The sequence below is a fragment of the Ursus arctos genome, unplaced genomic scaffold, assembly GCF_023065955.2.
Source record: "Ursus arctos isolate Adak ecotype North America unplaced genomic scaffold, UrsArc2.0 scaffold_31, whole genome shotgun sequence".
NCBI classification, from domain to species: domain Eukaryota; kingdom Metazoa; phylum Chordata; class Mammalia; order Carnivora; family Ursidae; genus Ursus; species Ursus arctos.
This window is the reverse complement of record NW_026622997.1, coordinates 28570194-28581102: the sequence shown is the minus strand read 5'-3', so window position 1 is coordinate 28581102 and position 10909 is coordinate 28570194. Positions and strand designations below refer to the sequence as shown.

At 41.8% G+C, this 10909-nt stretch overlaps 1 pseudogene; it reads left to right on the top strand.

Annotated features, from left to right (window-relative positions):
- Positions 1 to 4608: 4608 nt before the first annotated feature.
- On the top strand, positions 4609 to 5403 carry LOC113243683 (60S ribosomal protein L26-like; annotated as a pseudogene).
- Positions 5404 to 10909: the final 5506 nt, after the last annotated feature.

Here is a 10909-nt window from a genome sequence, read left to right as displayed (position 1 = left end):
CGTCGGCACCTCCCTGTCCCACAGATCACCCCTGCACCCCTGCCCCCTGGGCTCCCCACACCCCCACGGCCAGCCAGGTGCTGGCCCGCGTGTCCCCGGCGACCTCGCCTTCTCTCGCCTGGGGCTCAGCGGCGTCTGCTCCCGACCTCGCTCTCCCCTCGCCCTCCGCACCAGCCCCGGCGCCCCCCTCCAGCCCCAGTCGCCGGGCCCGTGAGACCCGCCCACACGCTCCGCTCGGCGCGCCGGGCCACGCCCCCGCCCGGCCTGGCGGCTGCTCTCCCCACCCCTCCGCGCGCGCCCGCTTCCCGACCCGCTTTGGCGCGTTCTCCGCGTCGCCGCCGCCCCGGCTCGGTCAGCGGCGTGTCTCTGCCCATCCCCGCGGAAGCGCGCGCTCTCCTCTCCCGCTTCCGACGTGCCTGTCCACCGGGCGCCGCGCCCCGGGACACAGCCGGCGCCCTCAGCGTCCCCGCGACAGCAAAGTGCGCTGCGGGGAGCGGCGGCGCTGAGCCGGGGGCGCCCGACTCCCACTCCCCGCACGCCCGCCTAGGTCCGCGCGGTCCCGGGGGCGGAGTAGAGCAGCCGGGACCGTCGTTACCCGTCCACCCGCCTCGCCCGCCCCTTGCTTTCCGCTGCCGCCGAACCTCAAACCCCAGCCACTACCCTTTGGCGGGGAGCGCTAACCTGGCGCCCCCGGGGTCCTAGTGCCGTGCAGATAGCGCTGCTTTGTGTTCGGCAGCTTTCGCTGGCTCTCTGGCATTTATTGGGAGATAGAGCCTATTAAAATCAAAACCGAACCAGCTTTGAAAATTCTAAGCAGACTAACCAGTAGGATCATACAAACAAAGCTTAATTTAGCTTATTTTGCAAGGTTAACTTGACCTAGATCATTTCTTGTATGGACTGATAAGCAAAACTTGAACTGTTTCCCACGGTTGCTGTGAAGCAACCATTGAAAATTCTCATATTGCAGCCAATCTGTGAAGAATAAAGTCAGTGCTTTCTCACGGCGTAAGTTGCTTTATAACACTATACCCCTGAGCCTCATTCCAGGCTCTGGTTTGAGAGCTCCTGGTTTGCAAACTGTATTTTTGGTGCGTGCACAATAAATTTTTACTAATTACTTTAGTGATTTATTGGTTTTTATTTTGGATGTTTTGAACCTTTGACAGTATATTTAATGTGCATGGTTCTAGCTAGTCTGCTCAAAACGTCTCACCTCAGGGCTGGATTTTTTAAAACTATCTTTTCTAATAGTGAGTTAGGTGACCTTGCTCACAGAACCTTTCTAGGTCTTGGTGTTCTCGCCTATGAAAGGAGAGGATTTAACTAAATGATTTCTGAACATTGAACAATAGGCCTTTCAGGGGGAAAGGAAAAAGTAAATAAACACATATACATATATAAAAATATATAAAATGTGACTCAATGCTAAGGGGTGATTCAGTGATCTTTAGAGAGGGGTGGTCATATTAAGGGGAAAGCAATCAATTCTGCTGGCAGCTGGAGGAGGAGGGGGCATGAAGGCTTCAGGGGAAGGTGGTATTTCCTGTGGGGTCCAGGGAGGGGCAGAATCTCACTAGTGGGGAAAGGCCTCAGGCGGAGGCTTTGCTGGGACAAAGAGTTGGGGAAATGGAGAGTGGTGCTGTTCTCTCTGACTCGTTTCGTGCTATTGGACAGTCTTGGCTCCCGTGTCATCTCCTCCAGGAAGCCTTCCCTTATTTATTTCTCTTTCCCTTATTTATTTCTCTTTTCTCTCTCTTCTGTTGCCAGTATTACATCTTAAATATACCTCAGTTTTGTTGTGTTACATGCTGGAAACGTAGAAGGAAATTTTGTAAAGCTCTCTTAAAGCCTGGTGTGAGAATGTCTTCTTAGCTTGAAATTTAACAAATCTTTTCACCTTTCAAGCATTGCCATAGAGAGACTTAACCTCAAAAGGTGTGGAATGTACCTTGATCGATCAATGAAAACCACCACAACCTCCAGATAGTGCATTTAACCTAAATGCCAGCAGAATATATTTAAAAATGTGAGGCATTAATTTAAAACATCATTTAGAGACAATAGAAGACAAACTGGAACACTCACGGATTTGTGGAAATTAAGTAAAACACTCAAACAACGAATGGATCAAAGAAGAAATCACAAGGGAAATTAGAAAATACTTAGATGAATGAAAACTAATGCACAACACACAGTTGCAGCATACCAGCAGTAAGGGCTGCGCTAAGGGGCAATTATGTCTGCAAACACTTACATTAAAAAGGAAGAAAGACCTCAAACCAATCCCGTACTTTACAACCTTAGGAACTAGCAAAAGAAGAACAAACAACCCAAAGCTGGCAGATGGAAGGAAATAATAAAGATTAAAACAGAAATAAATAAAATAGAAAAGAGAAAAATATACTGAAAATAAATAAACCCAAAAGTTGCTTCTTCAAAAATATTAACAAAATTGAGAAACCATTATACGGATTGACTGAAAAAAGAGAAGATTCAAATTACTAGTTAGAAATGAATTGGGGGAGCACCTGGGTGGCTCAGTCAGTTAAGCATCTGCCTTCTGCTCAGGTCATGATCTCAGGGTCCTGGGATCCAGCCCCTTGTAGGATTCCCTGCTCAGTGGTGAGTCTGCTTCTCCCTCTGCCCCCCCTCCGTGCTTGCTCACATGCTTTCTCTCTCTCTTGAATAAATAAATAAAATCTTTATTAAAAAAAAGAATGAATTAGGGACACTTCTACTGATTCCACACAGACAAAAAGGGTTAAAAGACAGTACCATGAACAATTGGATAATCAACCAATTGGATAACCTAGGTGGAATGGACAAATACCTAGAAACACAAAACCTACCTAACTGAATCAATAAGAAATGAAAATCTGAGTAGACCTATAACTAGTAAGGTTAAATAAGTAACGACAACAACAAAAACCCTTTGGACAAGGAAAAGCCCTGGAGTTGATGGTTTCAGTGGTGAATTCTACTAAATGTTAAAGAACTAATACCAATCCTCCTCAAACTCAAAGAACTGAAAGGAGGGGAATACATCCTAACATTCTATGACGCTATTGTTGTCCAATACCAAAGCCAGACAAAGACACTACCAGAAAAGAAAGCTACAGGCCAATATCCCTTATGAATATCGATGCCAAAATCCTCATCAAAATACTAGCAAACTGAATCCAGCAGCATATTAAAAGAATACACACCAAGTAGGATTTATTCAAGGTATGCAACCATGGTTCAACATATGAAAATTGATGTTATATATGACACTAACAGAATGGATGAAAAAACCCAAATGATCCACTTCAATTGATGCAAAAAAGTATTTGACAAAATTTTGACACTCTTTTATGGTGAAAACACTCAACAAACTAGGAGTAGAAGGAAATGAACCCAACATAATAAAAGTCATAAATGAAAATCCTACAGCTAACAGCATAATCAATGGTGAAAGACAGAAAGCTTTTCTTGTAATTTCAGGAACAAGATAAGGATGCCTGCTTTAGTCACTACTCAAAATAGCACTGGAAATTCTAGCCAGAGCAATTAAACAACCTAGGGGGGAAAAAAAGGACATCCAAATTGGAAAGAGCAAAATTATCTCTGTTCAAAGATGCATGATCTTATGAGTACAACACCCTAAAGTTTTCACACACACAAAAAAAACCATAATAAAAAAATGAATTTAGCAAAGTAGCAAGGTACAAAATCCACACAAATCCACAGTTGTGTTTCTAATGCAACTCAAAACCACAATGAGATATCACCTTACACCTGTCACAATAGCTAGTATCAAAAAGATAAGAAATAGCAGGAGTTGGTGAGGATGTAAAGAAAAAGGAACCCTGCACACTGTTGGTGGGAATGTAAGTTGGAGCAGCCAGTATGGAAAATAGTATAGAAGTTCCCCAGAAAATTAAAAACAGAAATACCATAGAATCTAGCAATTCCACTTCTGGGTATTCACCTGAAGAAAATGAAAACACTAATTCAAAAAGATATATACACCCCTATATTTATTGCAGCGTTGTTTACAATAGCCAAGATATGGAAGCAACCTAAGTCCATTGACTGATGAATGGATAAAGAAAATGTGGTGTATTACTCAGCAACAAAAAAGAATGCAATCTTGCCATTTGCAGCAACATGGATGGACCTAGAGGGTATTATGCTAAGTGAAATAATTTAGACAGAGAAAGACAAATGCCATATGATTTCTTTTATATGTGGAGTCTAAAAAACAAAACAAATGAATGAGCAAAACAGAAACAGTCTCATAAATGCAGAGAACAAACTGGTGGTTACCAGAAGGGGGAGTGGTGAAGGGATGAGTGAAATAGATGGAGGGGGATTAAGAGGTACGAACTTCTTTTTTTTTTTTTTTTAAAGATTTTATTTATTTATTTGACAGAGAGAGACAGCCAGCGAGGGAGGGAACACAAGCAGGGGGAGTGGGAGAGGAAGAAGCAGGCTCATAGCAGAGAAGCCTGATGTGGGGCTCGATCCCATAACGCTGGGATCACGCCCTGAGCCGACGCTTAACCGCTGTGCCACCCAGGCGCCCCAAGAGGTACAAACTTCTAGTTACAAAATAAGTAAGTCATGGGGAGGTAAACAACAGCATAGGGAATATAGTCAATAATATTATAATAACTAATGTATGGTGACAGATAACTGGACTTATCATGCTGGTCATTTACTGATGTGTATAAATGTTGAGTCACTACGTTGTACAGCTGAAATGAATATAATATTTTATGTCAACTACACTTCAATAAAAAAATCAGTTGTGTTTACATACACTAACAGCCTAAAAAAGAAAACAATTCTATTTATAATAGCATCAAAAAGAATAAAATTCTTAGGAATTAACCCAACCAAGGAGATGAATGCCATATGCACCAAAAACCAAAAAGACATCACAGAACCTTTTGTGGCCATTTCTGAAGTGCCAGCGGCCAAAATGAAGTTCAATCTTTGTGACTTTTGACCCGAGCAAGAACCATAAAAGGCATCTCAAATGCACCTTCCCACATGCTCAGGAAGAGTATGTCTTTCCCTCTTTCCAAAGAGCTGAGACTGAAGTACAACGTTTGATCCGTGCCCATCTGAAAGCACGATGAAGTACATACAGGTTGTGTGAGGACACTACAAAGGTCAGCAAATTGGCCAAGTTGTCCAGGTCTACAGGAAGGAGTATGTCATCTACATTGAGTGAGTACAGTGAGAGAAGGCGAATGGCACAACTGTCCATGTGGGCATTCACCCTAGCAAGGCGGTTATCACTAGCCTGCAAAAGATCGCGAAGAGATCCTTGAACGTAAAGCCAAATCTCGCCAAGTAGGAAGGGAAAAGGGCAAATACAGGAAAGAAACAATTGAGAAGATGCAGGAATAAAGTAATCTTATATATGATTGTTCTATCCTATAGGGGAAAAAGATAAAAAACATTGCTGAAAGAAGTTAAAGAAGATGTAAATAAATGGAAAGACATCCCGTGTTCATGGACTGGAAGACTTAATATTATTAAAATGTCAATATTATCCAGTGCAATCTACAGACTCAGTGCAATCCTTATCAAAATCCTAATTTGTTTTTCAGAAATAGAATTATCCATCCTAAAATTCATATGGGATCTCAAGGGGCTCCAAAATGCCAAAACAATCTTTAAAAAGAGGAAAAGAGTTGGAGGTGTCACATTTACTCATTTCAAAACTTACCACAAAGCTACAGTAATCCAAACGGTGTGGAACTGACATAAAGACAGGCACATAGACCAATGGAATAAAATAGAGAACTCCCAAATAAACCCTTGCCTATATAGTCAATGATTTTCAACAAGACTGGCAGGATCATTCAATGGGAGAAAGGACTGACCTTTCAACAAAAGGTGCTGGGAAAACTGTATATCCACATGCAAAAGAATGATGTTGGACTCTTATCATATTCAAAATTGACTCAAATGGATCAAAGATTTAAAGGTAGGAGTTAAAACTGTAAAAGATTACAATTTTAAATACATAGTGCTGGAAGCTGCTTTCATGTTCTAGAAATGTAATTGGTCTCAAGAAGAAAATTGACCTTTGATTTAGGAAAACATATTAACGTACTTTTTCATTATGAGAGAAATGCTCAGTAGAGGCAGGTGGAAGTCGCATGTCTCTGTGAAACATATAGTGATAATATTTTATTATAAAATATTAATGTACTAAAGGTCTTACTATTTTCTTTATCACATGTCTTTGGATGTGATCTTATGCCTATTCATCCAGAGATACTTATTGTCTTGGGGAACATTTGGATTTTTTTTTAAAGATTTTATTTATTTCTTTGACAGAGAGAGAGACAGCCAGCGAGAGAGGGAACACAAGCAGGGGGAGTGGGAGAGGAAGAAGCAGGCTCCCAGCAGAGGAGCCTGATGTGGGGCTTCATCCCAGAACACCGGGATCACGCCCTGAGCCGAAGGCAGACGCTTAACAACTGAGCCACCCAGGCGCCCCTGTGTTTCTGAGATCTTAAAAACATCAAACTCTCCTTTTTCATCCTTCCACTACCTCCACATAGGGCTAAAACCTATAGGATCCTGTGTGGTTGTTCGGACCTGCCCATTCATATTCTAGAGTTCCAGGGACTGCTTTGTCCCTAGTTTGGTAAAGACATTGTCTCTGGTTACCTTTCTTTGCTATCCCGATTGATTTGTTTTTGTGAGGACACTTGGGACAATTAAAAACTCTACAGCCATTATCATCTTCTTGTATTCGTAACATTTGGCAAACTGAACATTACTTTAAAAGCTAATGTGAAGACAAAAGGAAAACTAACTAAAATTTAAAAGGAAACTCCAACGCTGTAAAACCACTTAATTCAACATATAAAGTGACAAGAACTTGGGACTCCTGGGTGGCTCAGTCGGTTAAGCGTCTGCCTTCAGCTCAGGTCATGATCCCAGGGTCCTGGGATGGAGTCCTGAGTTGGACTTTTTGCTCCACAGGGAGCCTGCTTCTCCCTCTGCCTGCTGCTCCCTGTGCTTGTGCTCTCTCTCTCTCTGACAAATAGATAAATAAAATCTAAAAAGAGAAAAAGTGACAAAAACTTTATAAATTTAAAGAATCAAGTTTTTGGTAAATTGGTAAAATTGGAAAATTGTGATTTGGTGAATTAACTTCTGATTGGTTGGCCATCCGGTGAGTTAATTTTTATTTTTGCATTATAAAAGTTTTTAAAGATTTTATTTTTAAGTAACCTCTACACCCAACATGGGGCTCAAACTTACAACCCTGAGATCAAGAGTCAGATGCTCTACCAACTGAGCCAGCCAGGCACCCCGGTGAATTGATTTTTAGAAAGTTGATCTTCAGTAAATTGATTTTCAAGGTAGTCATGGAGAGGGTAGAATTGGCCTGGATTCAAGGGCCGCAGGTCCCGCGACACAAGCCCAGGATCAGGTGGCAAGTGCATCAAGATCTGAGGGATATGCTTCAAGAGCCAAGCTGTGCTGGGGCGCATCATTGGGGAAGGTGGCTGAGCTCTGTTGCCTTTGCCAAGGAGAACTGATCACCAAGTAGACTAGCCACAGAAACTTTGATAATTGAGGGGGAGAGGGCAGAGGCCAATGATCAAGGTGATACTGAAAGCAGAGAACCATCAGAAAAGAGAAGAATGCCCCTCAGACACAGCTTCCCACAGTCATAATGTTATACAAATTTACTTTCTGTCCCAGGATGTCTTTCAAGAAAGAGGGAAGGAGAAGGGGAAAGAGGAGAAACCCTGAAAGACTTGGCCTTTCCCAAAGGAGAGATGAATCTTTTCAAAACTATCTCTTTTAAATGGAAAGAGCTGCATCTGTACCTTTAAAAGGCCAGTTTGGGCTTTTCCTACCATCATTTGGAATTGTCGCTCCAGAGTATAATGAGACCAGTCATATATATATATATATATATATATATATATATATACACACACACACACACATACAGTCATATATATGTATATATGCATATATAATATATATACACACACATATATAATACATATACACATATATTTAAAAAGTTACTCTTTTTCACATGAGTTTTAATTTTTATATTTCAAACTATCTACAGATACAAAGAAAGAATGATTTTAGCATATGTGCTGCCAAAACAAGAACAAAGAGTGATTATAGCTTAAAATTTTTAGTTTGTTCCCAGGAGGTAAGAGGTTTAGGATTTAGAGAAGTCAAAAAATGGGAGGGGAAAGTTCTAGGGGAAGCAAGCAGCTTCCAGCAACACGACTGAAGTTCAGCCTGAAAACATGGCCAATAAGACACCTGCTACGATAGAAAGCAGCCTCGAAACGGCTGAAACAGTGTGCCCAGAGCAGGAAGTTGGAGCAAGGGATACCGAGCACCAGGCATATGGAAACTCAAGCTTGTATCACTTCTCTGTCCAGGAAATTCTGGAGAGAGAACTAGACCACTTGAATTCCTGGAATTATCTGGGTTGGAACTATTTAATTAATTACTTAGAAAGGGTCATCACAGAAAGTTGAAGACCATATGAACATTCATATTGCACAGTAACATAATGGCTTTGATGCTTCTTTCTTTTCACATCATAATTAGCTGTTTATAGCTTTCCTGATAAATGGAAAGATCTGGGATAGCAGGAACCATAATTGTGGTCCCAGAGCCTAGCACAGTGCCTGAAGCGAAATAGACTAAAAGTAGTTAAATACATATATGCGTAAAATAGATCTATGGTCCAGAATGGAAACAGTGAAGGTAAGATCGCCCTCTGGTGGAATCTCTAGGTGGTCACAGTCGCCCCTCGCTGCCCCACTCCCAGGGCAAGCATAATGCTAAACTGAAGAATCTGAGAAAACAATTGAATGGTTCATTGGTAGCCAAACAAGAGCAACCAGAGCAGGACTGTCCAATAGAAATGTAATGAGGGTTACTTTTCAATATCAAGTTTTCTCATAGCCACTTAAAAAAAGTCATAAGAAAGAGTGAAATTAACAATATATTTTAAAACCCAACATACCATGGGACGCCTGGGTGGCTCAGTCAGTTAAGCATCCTCTGCCTTCTGCTCAGGTCAAGATCCCAGGGTCTGGCGTCCAGTCCCGCATCCGTGCTTCTCCCTCTGCCTGTCACTCCTCCTGCTTGTGCTCTCTTTCTCTCTCCCTCTCTCTCTGACAAATAAATAAATAAATAAATAAAACCTTTAAAAAATAAAAATTAAAAACTCAACATATCTAGAATATTGCCAGTTAACCATCAATCAATATAAAAACAATTAATGAGATTATATATATTTGTACATATAATTTTAAATATATATAATACATATATTTTTTTCAAAGTCTACAAAATCCAGTGGTTTTCTACTTATAGTATATCTCAGGACTGGCCATATTACAAGTGGTCAATGGCCATATGTGGCAGGTGGTGACTATACTGGACAGCACAGTCGTAGAAGGAAGGGGCCGTGTCCTGTTCTTTTCTGTGTCCCCAGGACATAGCAGGTGTTCCCTAAATACGTGTTTAATGAATAATATCTCCTAACACCTACCTCAACTTATTATTATGCTCCAGAAAACGTGATGGCTAAAACTAGTTTTATCTCAAAGTCAGTGTTTTACACAATCTAGAGTAACTGATTTTATGTCATTATTCAAAGATCTGTTGAGCCTGTACTTATTTTCAGTGTTTGTTTCCAGTACTGGAATATCTCTCTCTAGAGCCACTGGTATTCACTTCATTGATTTTTTAAAAAGATTTATTTGAGAGAAAGAGAGCAAGCACGGGGGGCACACGCGCGAGTGGTGGGGGGAGGGGCCAACGGAGAGGGAGAAAGTCCCCAGCAAACTCCGCGCTGAGCACAGAGCGGGATGCGGGTCTAACTCACCACCCTGAGATCAGACCTGACCCAAAACCAAGAATCGGAAGCTTAACCGACTGCGCTGCCCAGGCGCCCCCACTTCATTGATTTTTATTTGTTATCATCTATTTATTTATTTGAAAAACATTTATTTAATACTGTGCTAGCATCCGGAGGAGAGGGGGGAATTATATAGAGTCAATGAACACGAGCCCTTGGCATTTCTATATGGGGGGATATTATAGGAAAATAATGGAGAGATCTGCTTCCTGTCAGGATAAATCAACATGTGTTCTTTGTTCCCGACCCTAAAAACCAACCCTGGAGAAGCCGTGGAGGGAAACTCTGGGGAATCCCTAGGGACACTGTCAGTTGTGTTAGCCTGGCTTGCTAAGATTCATTAGAGGCAGTCTGCTCTTGCTCTCCCCGTCTGTTGCTCTTGAACAATTATTGCCTGCCCCATAATGCCAAAAACAGGGGCAAGATCCTGATTGCTCCTACAGTGGTAGAGGGTTGGGGAGAAAGTCTTAGGTTGAAATCCCTGCTGGAGTGGGGAGGTGTTAGGACAATAGATTCACCTGAGACCAGAGTCATTCTTCTGCACTCCGTCTACCACACTCATCTACCAGCTTCAGGGCTGGCTGACTCAGAGATAGGCCTGGTCCCTGCCACGGCTCCGTATCCCAAAGCCCTGACCTGAACTGTCACCAGTAAGGTGACACCAAAAGGGTGGTAATTGGTTTTGTGCTGTGCTAGAACTTGGGTCCTTCCCTCTCTTTACATTCATGATACTGACATAGATGGGCACCCAAAGGCCAAAATAATAAGTCCCTCCCTTTGGGGAGTTTCACACCTAGAAAGAAAAACAATAGGCCCATATGTGTCCTTAAAGAAGTACCAGAAAATATAGAATAGCTCCCTTACTGAGCAAGAAAAATGCATTAAAAAAATAAGAAAAGCTATTATAATAAGAAGAAAGGTAGGGAATACAGGGAAAGCTATATAGAAGTTCTAGACATGAAAAAATATGAAACTCAAAAT